This window comes from Mirounga angustirostris, unplaced genomic scaffold (assembly GCF_029215605.1).
Source record: "Mirounga angustirostris isolate CCGP_5_RB_7025 unplaced genomic scaffold, mMirAng1.0.hap1 SCAF_6, whole genome shotgun sequence".
NCBI lineage: Eukaryota > Metazoa > Chordata > Mammalia > Carnivora > Phocidae > Mirounga > Mirounga angustirostris.
Window position 1 is genome coordinate 75,674,963 of NW_026991714.1, and position 15,188 is coordinate 75,690,150.

At 43.6% G+C, this 15,188-nt stretch overlaps 1 non-coding gene across 1 annotated transcript; it reads right to left on the reverse strand.

The window, feature by feature from the left end:
* Nucleotides 1–3,771: 3,771 nt before the first annotated feature.
* On the reverse strand, nt 3,772–3,878 carry LOC123847217 (U6 spliceosomal RNA). The gene has a single exon (XR_006791466.1). It is a non-coding gene; the product is annotated as a U6 spliceosomal RNA (small nuclear RNA).
* Nucleotides 3,879–15,188: the final 11,310 nt, after the last annotated feature.

Consider the following 15,188-nt stretch of genomic DNA (forward strand, 5'->3'; position numbering starts at 1 on the left):
TCCTTGGCCCATAACACCTTCCCACATGAGCTCCTCCAGACTGCAGCACAGATTTGGAGGGAGGTATCCGCAGTGACCTTGGTTGTCACAGAAAGAAGAAGGTGGAAAACCTCCGTCAGCCTGAATGACCACATAGAGCTGCTGACCTTTGCAATTACTTGTAAATTATGGGGAAAAAAATGGATACAAGCCTAAAAATGTGTTTTTCAAAATTCCCTTAGGGATATGTAAGCAAACCGTTTTAAACACCACCTGTCTACAGACTAAAGACTAGACTCCTAAACCAGGTATTCGCACTCACCTAGCCAAGCCTTTGCGTTTGGCTTTGACATTTCTCCTTGCCAGTCTCCCATTCAGGCACATGGGTCTCTTGATGGTTCCTAAACGTACCTGCCCTGTCCTACCCCTGCTCAAACTTTTATCCTCAAAATACTTTCCCAATTATTCCCCCCCCCTCTTAACTGAGTCATACCTCCCTGAGGCAGCTCAAAAACACAGCTGCAAATTCTTTGACCTTCCATTGGTGGAAAAGTGGGGATCTGTGTCATCTCCCCCCGAAAGCTGGGTGGGCTTGTGACTGCCCATAATGACAACCAGAGAACATGGAAACTCTGCCATGTGACTTCTGAGTCTGGGTCACAAAGGCCATGTGTCACTTCTTTGTTTCCTGGAGCACTCGCTCTTGGAACTGCTCAAAAAACAAAATTCAACTGAGTACATTTTAAAGATCTTACTGGCTTGATTCAGTGACTCATGTAATGGGCAGCAGCCCATGTAGCAGAGAAAGTAGCTCCATGTAATATCATTACATAATAATGAATGAATATGTGAATCAGGAAGAACGCTACCCATGTAACAGGAAGCATAACTATGACTGTAAGGTAGAGAACTAGGATCTGGGGCAGGTGGTGCTCCCTACCTGGTTCTGCTCTTTCTGGGCACCAGACCCTTGACTGTAATGGTCAGATGGTATTTCTGCAGTCCAGTATTTATTCATGTATTTCTTAAATGCCTACTATTTGCCAAGCCTACTCTTTTAGGCCAAAACAAAGTCTTAAGCATCTTCCCACGATGCTTCCATTCTAAATGGGAGGAGACAGACAGAAAATAAAATTAAAGGTGATCTGTTAGGTGATACATGCTAAGAAGAAGAAAGCAAAATAAGAGGTGAGCGAAGGTTGCTGAACATGGTGTAATCAGAGAAGCCCTCTCTGATAGGCACCTGAAGGAAGTGGGAGAAAGGACAAGCCGTGTTTATGCCCGAGGAAAAGCATTCATGGAAAAAGGAGGGGCACGTGTAAAGATCCCCAGACAAGAATGTGCTTGCTGGGTGGAAGAAGGAGCAGATGGCCAGGGTGGCCTGAGCAGAGAGACCAAGACAGGAGCAGCTGATGTGGGGCCAAGACGCGTGGGGTGGACGTGCAGGGGATGGCGGTCAGGAAGGACTGAAGGACTTTTGACGTTGCTGTGTTGTGGATGGGACATCATCAGACATCTACGGGGAGAGCGGTGGCACGATCTGGCCTCTGGAGAGCTTTCCAGTGTATCTGTCACCCTGGTTCCATCGGGAACACACGCTGCAGAAAAGTGGGTTGAGAAGCAGAGAGACAAGGTAGAGGCTTTCACGATACCCAACCAAAAGGTGTGGATGAGGGCTGGAGATGGAGATGATGCGAAGCAGTCCGAACAGGGGTGTGTTTGAAGGCAGAGCCAACAGGATTTCCTGTCGGGCTTACAAGGGTGGGAGAAAGATGGGAGGCAAGAGTGATTTCACTGCCTTCTGGGCTGAAGACCCGGTAGAGCGCCATCGACCTTGGCTGAGACGGGGAACTGTGTGAGAGCCGTGGGTTTGGTTGAGGAGAACCAAGCTTTGGGTTTCTCTGCAAAACGTCTCTGGAGACATTCTTTAGCTCAGGACCTTATGAACACGGCTTGCTGAGATTGGCTGGGGAGTGAGCCACTATCTGCAAAGTCCATGACAGGAGAAAATCGATTGCAAAGGGTGATGGCTTTTCAGTGGCACAGAGTGGACACTTTTTCTTTTGATGGTTATGTAGTGGCTTTGATGTGAATTAGAGTTGTAAATTATAGAGTGAGGCTAAAGCCATTTTTTTAAAGAACTCATTGAAGGAAAAATGCTAATTAAAAATAGTACAAGTGATAATTATGGGGAAAAATCATGTCAGCTATGCAGTAATGGATGAACTTTGGGGAATACTGGTGTACGATTTAATATCCAATTAATATAAGTATCTCTAAAGGTCAGTTTCTGAGAAGAGAAGCTTTAGCTATTGACTCTGTTCTGATTTGTCCAAATTTTTCTTTATCTACAGTTGTAATGGTCTTCCAGTCTCCATGATGCACACCCGCCCCCCCCCCCACTACATTTTTATTTCCACCTGAGGTCCACTTAGCGGTGGTGCATCCTAGACCAAAAACCTGAAACTGCATTTGTAGCTTATTCTCACTCTGTGTTCATATGTAGTTGTTCAAAGTGTATTCTAATTGGAGGTCTTACAATTGGATTGAGGTCTCCACGAGAATACGCTTTCCCTCACAAACCCTGCACAAGGCCACTTGACGCCTTGATGCCCCCGTGTGGGGCCAGCTGAGCTCTGCAGGCAGCTCTGCACAGGGACCCAGCAGGTGGCCCCTTCTGGGTCTGGCTCCAGTGACATGGGTGATCTTCGGTGCTCCCGCTGATGGCACTCCGTGGGAAGCATCCCTTCCTGCGTAGGGTGGAAACTGGAAAGACGCTATCCCCTAAACCCCAGAACACAAGCCCCCTTGATACATGGAAGCCCTTTACGTTCCACCCCCAGAACGGCCCTAGGAAGTAGCTACCGTCATTCGACCCACTTCACAAATAAAATAACAGCCGAGGCCCAGTAGACATGCGTCCAAAGTCACACGGCTTATTTCCTGGCCTCTCCCGTTTTGGCCGGTCCCATGGGGACCAGGGGTGCGTGGTGGGGCGACTCTGTGACAGTGGTGTCCCCCTCCTGCTCACCGTGCACCCCAGGATGTGCTGAGGGACACTCGGTGGTGGCTCTTTCAGCTAACGCGACGGCTCGGCCTTGCACAACGAACTGGGCAAGCAGAGCGGGATTTGGAGAGAGACTATGGGAGCGAAACCCGTGTGGACGGAGTGGCTACAGGAGGAGGTGGGGGGCCTGGGGAGACCAGGAGGGGAGGGGGCTTTCTCAAGGGGAAGTCTGACTTCGTTTTTGTGGGGCACTCCTTACACGTTTGGTGGGATGCCCCAGTGAACTCAACTGGGCCTCAACTGTTATGTTTGCACTTGTAATTTTGATGGCATGTGGTATGGCCCATTTCCCCGAGGCTGCCCTGTGACAGGTCACGTTGTTCTTCCACCTGGAGGCCAGTCACTAACCTATATCCGGTTTGTGGGAATTATTCTGTATGCACTTTTCTGTATGTATGTGATACTTCAGTAGTTTATAAAAATATTATTTTTTAAATTTTATTTGTTTATTCATGAGAGACAGAGAAAGAGAGAGAGGCAGAGGGAGAAGCAGGCTCCCAAGGAGCAGGGAGCCCGATGTGGGACTCGATCCCAGGACTCTGGGATCGTGACCTGAGCTGAAGGCAGACGCTTAACCATCTGAGCCACCCAGGCGCCCCTATAAAAATATTTTTACTCTATACATTTTTTAAGTTAAATTTCGTCCGTTAACATACAGTGCAATGTTGGTTTCTGGAGTAGAATTCAGTGATTCATCACTTCCATACGACACCCAGTGCACATCTCAAAAATATGGACACTTCATGAATTTTCGCATCACCCTGGCTCAGGGCCATCCTAATCTTCTCTGTATCGTTCCAACTTTTAGTATATGTGCTGCCGAAGTGAGCACAACTCTATACATTTTTTTAAAAGAATCTCTGATTCAGGGATGCCTGGGTGGCTCAGTGGGTTAAGCATATGCCTTTGGTTCAGGTCATGATCCCGGGGTCCTGCGATCAAGCCCCGCATCAGGCTCCCTGCTCTGCGGGGAGTCTGCTTCTCCCTCTCCTTCTGCCCCTCCCCCTGCTTGTACTCTTCTCTGTGTCAAATGAATAAATAAAATCTTTAAAAAATAAAATAAAAAAATAAAAGAATCTCTGATTCAAACTGTTTTAAATAACAAGGAATGTTATTAGCTCACCTAACTCCAAGGAAGGCAGCCCCGCAGCTGGTGACACCAAGGTCTAATTTGTCACCGATGACCCGGTTCCTTTCCATGTGTCAGCTCTGTCCTCAGGGCTGCAGATGTCTGGGCATCTTATCTAGACACAACCTTGCCCAAAGGAAGGGTTTTCTTTGTTTTGTTTCTACCCGGGGTTCTCTTTTTAAGAGCAAGGAACATTTCCTAGAGGCAGGTCTGGTCATTTCTTACAAACTTAAACATACATTAACCTTATGATCCAGCAATCCCACACCTGGGCAGTATTTATCCATGAGAGATGACAACATATAAACCTAAGTACATGCACAGGTGCACACATTTATGCATGCATGTGCACACACACACATACACATACATGCACGCACATAAGCAGAAAAAAAGCATACTAGAATATTGTAAGCTGCTTTATTCATAATATCCACAACTTGGAAACTGTCCAGGTATCAATCTACAGAAGAGTGGGTAAACTCACTGTGGTACATTTATTCAATGGAATACTAGTCGCTAATAAAAAGGAATGGATTATCAACACACACAGCAACATGGATGAATCTAAACATATTATGCAGAATGAACTAAGCAGACGCAGAGAGAACATGCATACTATATGTGGGGGAAAAATCAATAGTGGAAAACAAGGGTAGGTACAGGAGATGTTTGCCTCTGGGAGTTACCGTAGGGTAGGGGGCTGGCCAAGACTGATGGGGAAGGGGTAGAAAGGAGATGGTAATGTACTGTATCATGACAGGTGTTTGGATTACAAAGGTGTGTGCATTTGTCAAAACAGCAAATATACACTTAAGATTTATGTATTTCTTCACCTATAAATTTTACCTCAAAAAAAAAAATCTGGGAACAAATTTTGAATTTTAGTGATATGAATGCTTAAGTATTTCAGGAGAAGTGTCTGCAATTTACTTTGAAATGCATTCAAAAAATAACTGATAGATGGGGGGAGGAGCAAGATGGCAGAGGAGTAGGAGACCTAAATTTCGTCTGGTCCCAGGAATTCAGCTAGATAGGGATCAAACCATTCTGAACACCTACGAACTCAACAGGAGATCGAAGAAAAGACTAGCAGCAACTCTCTGAACAGAAAAGCAACCACTATCTGGAAAAGTCTTTTTCTATCCCTTCATAGTAGTTAACCTTATTTTTGGTATATATATATATATAAATTGTTCTCTCTTTAAAATTTTGGGATACAGTTTCTTCTAACAGACCAAAATATACCCTAAATCTCTAATGTATGGCTTGGTTCTAGTCTCCTGCCTGATCACATTCTCTCCTTTTTTTTTTAAATCCTCTTCTTTCTTTTTTCAACCAACTTCTTAACAATTCCTTTATAAAATCTTCGTAATTTTCATCTTTACAGTCATATTCCATCCCTTCATCGTATTAAACCTTATTTTTGTACATATGTAAGTTTTTCTTTCTTTAAAATTTTGGGAGGCACTTTCTTCTAAAAGACCAAAATACGTCCAAAATCTAGTGTGTGGCACTGATCTATACACCAGCCTAATCATACTTGATCATATTCTGGGGTTTTTTTGCTTTGTTTTTATCTTTTTTTCTTTTTTTTTTTTCTTTTTTCTTTCTTTCTCTTTCTTTTCCCCCGGTTTCAGGTCTCTTCTGATTTGTTTAGTGTATATTTTCTGGGGACATTGTTACCCTGTTAGCATTTTGTTCTTTCATTCATCTATTATCCTCTGGACAAAACGACAAAACAGAAAAAAATCACCTCAAAAAAAAAGAACAAGAGGCAGTACCGACTGCCAAGGACCTAATCAATACGGACATTAGTAAGATGTCAGAACTAGAGTTCAGAATGATGATTTTGAGGATACTAGCTGGGCTTGAAAAAAGAATGGAAGATATTAGAGAAACCCTTTCTGGAGAAATAAAAGAACTAAAATCTAACCAAGTCAAAATCAAAAAGGCTATTAATGAGGTGCAATCAAAAATGGAGGCTCTAACTGCTAGGATAAATGAGGCAGAAGAGAGAATTAGTGATATAGAAAAACAAATGATGGAAAATAAAGAAGCTGAGAAAAAGAGAGATAAACAACTACTGGATCATGAGGGCAGAGTTCGAGAGATAAGTGATACCATAAGACAAAACAATATTAGAATAACAGGGATCTCAGAAGAAGAAGAAGAAAGAGAGAGAGGGGCAGAAGGTATATTGGAGCAAATTATAGCAGAGAACTTCCCTAATTTGGGGAAGAAAACAGGCATCAAAATCTAGGAGGCACAGAGAACCCCACTCAAAATCAATAAAAATAGGTCAATACCCCAACATCTAATAGTAAAACTTACGAGTCTCAGAGACAAAGAGAAAATCCTGAAAGCAGCTCAGGACAAGAGGTCTGTAACGTATAGACCTATCCACAGAGACCTGGCAGGCCAGAAAGGACTGGCAGGATATATTCGGAGCACTAAATGAGAAAAATATGCAGCCAAGAATACTATATCCAGCTAGGCTGTCATTGAAAATAGAAGGAGAGATAAAAAGCTTCCAGGACAAACAAAAACTAAAGGAATTTGCAAACACGAAACCAACCCTACAAGAAATCTTGAAAGGGGTCCTCTAAGCAAAGAGAGAGCCTAAAAGCAACACAGACCAGAAAGGAACACAGACAATATACAGTAACAGTCACCTTACAGGCAATACAATGGCACTAAATTCCTATCTTTCAATAGTTACCCTGCATGTAAATGGGCTAAATGCCCTAATCAAAAGACAGAGGCTATCAGATTGGATAAAAAAACAAGACCCATTGATATGCTGTCTGCAAGAGACTCATTTTAGACCCAAAGACAACCCCAGATTGAAAGTGAGGGGGTGGAAAACCATTTACCATGCTACTGGACACCAAAAGAAAGCTGGGGTGGCAATCCTTATATCAGACAATTTAGAGTTTAAACCAAAGACTGTAATAAGAGATGAGGCAGGACACTATATCCTACTTAAAGGGTCTATCCAACGAGAAGATCCAACAATTGTAAATATCTATGCCCCTAACATGGGAGCAGCCAATTATATAAGCCAATCAATAACAAAAGCAAAGAAACACATTAACAACAATACAATAATAGTGGGGGACTTTAACACTCCCCACACTGAAATGGACAGATCATCTAAGCAAAAAATCAACAAAGAAATAAAGACTTTAAATGACACACTGGACCAAATGGACTTCACAGATATATTCAGAACATTCCATCCCAAACAAAAGAATACACATTCTTCTCTAGTGCCCATGGAACACTCTCCAGGATAGATCACATCCTAGGTCACAAATCAGGTCTCAACTGGTACCAAAAGATTGGGATCATTCCCTGCCTATTTTCAGACCACAATGCTTTGAAACTAGAACTCCATCACACGAGGAAAGTCAGAAAGAACTCAAATACATGGAGGCTAAAGAGCATCCTACTAAAGAATGAATGGGTCAGTCAACCAGGAAATTAAAAAAGAATTAAAAAAATTCAGGGAAACAAATGAAAATGAAGACACAACTGTTCCAAATCTTTGGGATGCAGCAAAGGCAGTCCTAAGAGGAAAGTGTAACAGCAAATAAAGCCTAACCCAGCAGGAGAAGAGAAATAATAAAGATCAGAGCAGAAATCAATGAAATAAACCAAAAGAACAGTAGAACTGATGAATGAAACTAGGAGCTGGTTCTCTGAAAGAATTAACAAGATTGATAAACCCCTGGCCAGACTTATCAAAAAGAAAAGAGAAATGACCCAAATCAACAAAATCATGAATGAAAGAGGAGAGATCACAACCAACACCAAAGAAATACAATTATAAGAACATATCATGAGCAACTCTATGCCAGCAAATTAGATAACCTGGAAGAAATGGATGCATTCCTAGAGATGTATCAACTACCAAAACTGAACCAGAAAGAAATAGAAAACCTGAACAGACCTATAACCACTAAGGAAATTGAAGCAGTCATCCAAAATCTCCCAAAAAACAAAAGCCCAGGGCCGGATGGCTTCCCAGGGGAATTCTACCAAACATTTAAAGAAGAATTAATACCTATTCTTCTGAAACTGTTCCAAAATAAAAATGGAAGGAAAACTTCCAAACTCATTTTATGAGGCCACCATTACCTTGATCCCCAAACCAAAGACCCCACCAAAAACGAGAATTACAGACCAGTATCCTTGATGAACATGGATGCAAAAATTCTCACCAAAATACTAGCCAATAGGATCCAACAGTACATTAAAAGGATTATTCACCACGACCAAGTGGGATTTATCCCTGGGCTGCAAGGTTGGTTCAACATCCACAAATCAATGTGATACAATACATTAATAAAGGAAAGAACAAGAACCATATGATCCTCTCAATAGATGCAGAAAAAGCATTTGACAAAGTACAGCATCCTTTCTTGATCAAAACTCTTCAGAGTCTAGGCATAGAGGGTACATACCTCAATATCATAAAAGCCATCTATGAAAAACCCACAGCGAATATCATTCTCAATGGGGAAAAACTGAGAGCTTTCCCCCTAAGGTCAGGAACACGGCAGGGATGTCCACTATCACCACTGCTATTCAACATAGTATTAGAAGTCCTAGCCACAGCAATCAGACAACAAAAAGAAATAAAAGGCATCCAAATTGGCAAAGGAGAAGTCAAACTCTCACTGTTTGGAGATGATATGATACTTTATGTGGAAAACCCAAAAGACTCCACCCCAAAACTGCTAGAACTCCTACAGGAATTCAGTCAAGTGGCAGGATATAAAATCAATGCACAGAAATCAGTGGCATTCCTATACACCAACAACAAGACAGAAGAAAGAGAAATTAAGGAGTCGATCCCATTTACAATTGCACCCAAAACCATAAGATACCTAGGAATAAATCTAACCAAAGAGGCAAAGGATCTGTACTCAGAAAACTATAAAATACTCATGAAAGAAACTGAGGAAGACACAAAGAAATGGGAAAATGTTCCATGCTCATGGATTGGAAGAACAAATACTGTGAAGATGTCAATGCTACCTAGAGCAATCTACACATTCAATGCAATCCCCATCAAAATACCATCAACTTTTTTTCAAAGAAATGGAACAAATAATCCTAAAATTTGTATGGAACCAGAAAAGACCCCGAATAGCCAGAGGAATGTTGAAAAAGAAAAGCAAAGCTGGTGGCATCACAATTCTGGACTTCAAGCTCTATAACAAAGCTGTCATCATCAAGACAGCATGGTACTGGCACAAAAACAGACACATAGATCAATGGAACAGATTAGAGAGCCCAGAAATGGACCCTCAACTCTATGGTCAACTAATCTTCGACAAAGCAGAAAAGAATACCCAGTGGAAAAAAGACAGTTTCTTCAACAAATGGTGTTGGGAAAATTGGACAGCCACATGCAGAAGAATGAAACTGGGCCATTTTCTTACACCACACACAAAAATAGACTCCAAATGGTTGAAAGACCTCAATGTGAGACAGGAGTCCATCAAAATCCTAAAGGAGAACACAGGCAGCAACCTCTTCGACTTCAGCCGCAGCAACTTCTTCCTAGAAACATCGCCAAAGGCAAGGGAAGCAAGGGCAAAAATGAACTATTGGGACTTCATCAAGATAAAAAGCTTTTGCAGAGCAAAAGAAACAGTCAACAAAACCAAAAGACAACCGACAGAATGGGAGAAGATATTTGCAAATGACACTACAGATAAAGGGCTAGTATCCAAAATCTATAAAGAACTTCTTAAACTCAACACCCAAAGAACAAATGATCCAATCAAGAAATGGGCAGAAAACATGAATAGACGTTTTTCCAAAGAAGACATCCAAATGGCCAACAGACAGATGAAAAAGTGCTCAATATCGCTCGGCATCAGGGAAATCCAAATCAAAACCTCAATGAGATACCACCTCACACCAGTCAGAATGGCTAAAATTAACAAGTCAGGAAAGGACAGATGTTGGTGGGGATGCGGAGAAAGGGGAACCCTCCTACACTGTTGGTGGGAATACAAGGTGGTGCAGCCACTCTGGAAAACAGTATGGAGGTTCCTCAAAAAGTTGAAAATAGAGCTACCATACGATCCAGCCATTGCAGTACTGGGTGTTTACCCCAAAGATACAAATGTAGGGATCTGAAGGGGTACGTGCACCCCGATGTTTATAGCAGCAATGTCCACAATAGCCAAACTGTGGAAAGAGCCAAGATGTGCATCGACAGATGAATTGATAAAGAACATGTGAGATACACACACACACACACACAGTGGAATATTATGCAGCCATCTAAAGGAATGAAATTTTGCCATTTGCAACGACGTGGATGGAACTGGAGGGTATTATGCTGAGCGAAATAAGTCAATCAGAGAAAGACATGTATCATATGACCTCACTGATAGGAGGAATTCTTAATCTCAGAAAACAACCTGAGAGTTGCTGGAGTGGGGGGTGGGGTGGGAGGGATGGGGTGACTGGGTGATAGACACTGGGGAGGGTATGTGCTATGGTGAGCTCTGTGAATTGTGTAAGACTGTTGAATCAAAGACCTGTACCTCTGAAACAAGTAAGACATTATATGTTAAAAAGAAGAAAAAAAAGAAGATAGCAGGAAGGGAAAAATGAAGGGGGGGATCAGAGGGGGAGACGAACCATGAGAGACGATGGACTCTGAGAAACAAACTGAGGGTTTTAGAGGGGAGGGTGGTGGGGGGATGGGGGATGGGTTAGCCTGGTGATGGGTATTAAAGAGGGCACGTACTGCATGGAGCACTGGGTGTTATGCACACACAATGAATCATGGAACAGTATATCTAAAACTAATGATGTAGTGTATGGTGATTAACATAATAAAAAAATAACTGATAGATGGATAAAAAGACAAATGGATTGATATGTGATAAAGCAAGTTAATAAAACAGCAGTAGAAACTAGGTGGTGTCTACGTGGGTTCTCATTGTGGAATTCTTACGAAGTTAGTGTAGACTTAAAATTTTTCATGATGGGACACTTGGGTGGCTCAGTTGCTAAGCATATGCCTTCAGCTCAGGTCATGATCTCAGGGTCCTGGGATGGAGCCCCGCATCGGGCTCCCTGCTCCATGGGGAGTCTGCTTCTCTCTCTCCCACTCCCCCTGCTTGTGCTCTCTCTCTCTCTCTGTCGAATAAATAAATCTTTAAAAAGAATTTTTCATTATAAAATATTAGAGGGGAAAAGGGTTTATATGGAATGGGTTTCAAGGCCACATAAATTTGCCAACTACTAATTTAATGAAATTGAAGGATGTTTCTCTAAGGGAAGATTTGTTACAGTTTGAAATATGCTGATACAAATGCTAAACTGACATACACGTGTGTGTGTGTGTGTGTGTGTGTGTGTTTGTAAGCCCTAACTTAGACCCCACCCCTCCTCCCCCCATCAAACGCGAACAGCCTGGGAAGAGCAATGTACCTGATAGAGAAGCCTGTGTTTTTGCAGGCCTTGAGGCTCACCTGCCCTCCGGGGCCTCCCCAGGCTTCGCCCCAGGTCCCACCAGTGCATCTCCTGAGTCCCGGGCGCGGGGGGGGGGGGGGGGCCAAGCTGCTGGAAATCAGAGCAGAAAGAAGCAGGTCTCTGCCGTAAGCCTGCCGTCCTTGCTCTAACCTCCTTTAGAAGAGGGATGATTGCCAGCAACCCTTCCTCAGCTTTGTCAAATGAGGACTTGGATCAGGGCCCTCTTCATTCCCGAGAGGAAAATGAATTTCCCGGGGCCTGAGAGAATTCATTGTTTTTGCCGATTTTAATGGGTGATTAAACCCTGAACATCTGGAGAACTTAAGCCGGTTTCCATAGCCCGGATCCACAGGAACCCCTTTTATCACTGTTCTCCATGCTTGGCATGTGTTAAAGTGACATTTCGGATACCTTCCCATCTAATTTCGGTGACTTTTTGTTTAAATTCACACTCGGTGAATGTTAGTGGTATGTGGGGGTTCTGTGTGCTGAATACATTGACATTTTCTCACCCCCAGGAAGTACGATGCTGCCGCCCAGCCCCCACCCCAACTGTTTTTGCTGTGTGCCAGGTGCAGTGGGTACCAGGGATTGTACAAGAACACAGAACAGGACCTTCTGGCCCGACTCCCTGCTGGGATCCCTCTACCCTCCTGCAGTTGCTTCTCTCTGCTCAGGAACCGGGAGCCCCAGGGGAAACCTCGTTAGGGAGCCACTTGGCCCCAGGGTTTGGAGCGGGCCCTGCAAGCCACAGCGGGTAGAGATCAAGCTCTGTGGTCATCTGGGCTCAGCTCCTGAGCACAGCAATGTGCGCCCACGTCCCAGGCCAGTGATGCTTCCAGGGCAGACGTATGCCGGCAACCCTAACTGGACCTAGCTCCTCTTCTCGTCATTTGCTTTACATGCCCGCCCCTGGAACCCGCGGAGAAAGGCAGCTAGTACTCGCCTAAGCAAGTGTGTCTGCCCGCCTCCGGGCTGGACCGAACCTGCTAGGCTCATTGGAGCGTCTGCAGAATGGAAGCTTTTGCTGCAAACACACTGCATCCTCACTGCCTACCCATACCAGGGGCCACTGTCCTGGCCCAACACAGCCAGAGGTCAGAAGGTTCCGGGGACCACTCAGGCTGGCAATGAACATGCTTCCCATAAGCCTGGCAATGACTGGACTGTGGCCTCTTGAAACTCAAAGCCAAGGATTTCAGAGAAGCCTTCCAAACAAACGTTCATTGTAACAGATCATGCTTTTTCCCAAATGATTTTTTTTCCCCCTGAAACATCCTAAGATATCAGGGAGCATGGCTACACATCCCCCATGGAAAACCCGCTGTGTGCCTTTCTGCAGTCACAGGCTCTTTACTAAACACAGAATACTTTGGTGCAACCTCCTTCAGCTTCTCCTCTCGTGCTGATGAATACTATCGGCAGGAAGCAATGAAAACAATACCAGATCCTCCCAACACAGAGCTGGCCAGGGGAGCAGATCCCAAGCGCCAATAAGCCACTGAGTTAAACTATTTAGAATTTATCTTAGTCCAAGCCAAAAAGAGAGGGACTGAGAAGAAAAACTGACTAACCCAACAGAACATACTGTAAACCCTCTGGCAAAAATAGACCAAGCATTCTGGACGGTAGGCACCTGACACTTTCTTGTAATGTTTTGATGTTCCTCGTAAGCAATCGTTATTTGTTACTAACCAATGTCTTACTTGTTACGAACCAGATCTTTCCCAGGGACCAGCTTGGGATATGCCACAGGGCTCTCAGAAAACTAGCCATGGGAGCAGTCCAAAGAAAAAAAGGAGAGGGAAAGTCATTCAGGTTCCTCTGGAGTTTGGGTTTGCTTTGGTGCTCAGCTGCATCCTAGTCCTCTAGGGGGAGAGCAAATTAAAGGCTCCAGGAAGAAAGCTTGCAGTTAAGATACGTGAATGTGCCCCCTCTTTTCCCCAATCCAGTGCTAACTGTCTTCATGTTCTTCTGGACACCCGGTGTGTTGAGAGTTAGAAGTCATTAAAACGGACTCTAACAGCCATTTCTATTTTTAGGTCTTCAATTGTCATTAGAACACAAATTTGTATGTCCAGCCATTAAAAGTACTCTTCAGATAACAGCTTATTCATTGTCCTCCAAATTTATTTTGACCACAAAAACTGGGTCACCAAGGGCTTCTGGTTTCATCCTCAACATGCAAAGAGCTTTGGAGTCAAGTCACCATTCCCATCCTTACAACTAGAAAAGGCTGGACAAACGTTTCAAAAAATGACTTTTTTGGGTCAATGGGTCCAACCACCACCCTCCAAATCTGGAGAGACAGGTGCATCCAGAGTCACAGCTGAGATCTGCTTGCACGGAGCAGAAGCCACCAGAGCCATAAATTATGAGGAACACTTACACGGTAACTTAGATGAACTGCTGGGGGGGCGCGGCGGGGAGGGGAGGCGGGAGTCGAAAATCCACATAAAAATTTTGACTCTCCCCAAATTTATCTACTAATAGCCTGTTGACCAGAAGCCTTATCAATAACAATTAACACATATTTTGTACATGTATTATATTACTGTATTCTTAGAATAAAGCTAGAGAAAAAAGTATCAGGAAAATCATCAAAGTACATTTACAGTACTGTATTTATTGAAAAAACCCACGTGTAAGTGGGCCTGCTCAGTCCAAACCTGTATTGTTCAAGGGTCAACCGTGTTATCAATTATACTTTAAATGTGACAGGTCTAAACACACCAATTAAAAAGACAGAGACTGGGGCGCCTGGGTGGCTCAGTCGTTAAGCGTCTGCCTTCGGCTCGGGTCATGATCCCAGGGTCCTGGGATCCAGCCCCACATCGGGCTCCCTACTCGGTGGGAAGCCTGCTTCTCCCTCTCCCACTCCCCCTGCTTGTGTTCCCTCTCTCGCTCTCTCTGTCAAATAAATAAAATCTTTAAAAAAAAAAAATTTTAAAAAAAGAGACTGTAGAATAGATTAAAAACAAAATGCCATTTATCTGCTATATATTCTATAAGAAACCCACTTTATAAAGATCCAGAGAGGTAAAAATAAAGGGGTCGAGAAGGATATATACCATGCGAACACTCATCAGAAGAAAGCTGGAGTCGTTATTTTAATTTCAGACAAAGCAGACTTCACAACAAGGAATATTATCAGGAATAGAGAGATGACAGAACAGTAAAGCGGTCAATCCTCCAAGAAGACATAGCAACTTTAATGTGTATGCATCTAACAAGAGAGCATCACAACACACGAGGTTCTAGGCCACCAGGGGGCTGGGAGGGAACTCAGGGCCGGTCCCTCTTAGGTCAGAGCCTTCCCTTGTCCTCACCTGGGATGCCATTTTGGCCCCTCAAGCCACACCCTAGACATCCTTCAACACAGGAACTAGGACACGGGATTTTGCATAGGCCTCTTAATTTGGACTCCCTACTTCTTTAACTTTGAAAGACATGGGAGTCTGCCTATCTCATTGATCTCGGTCTTCAAATCTTCAGTAAACCTGT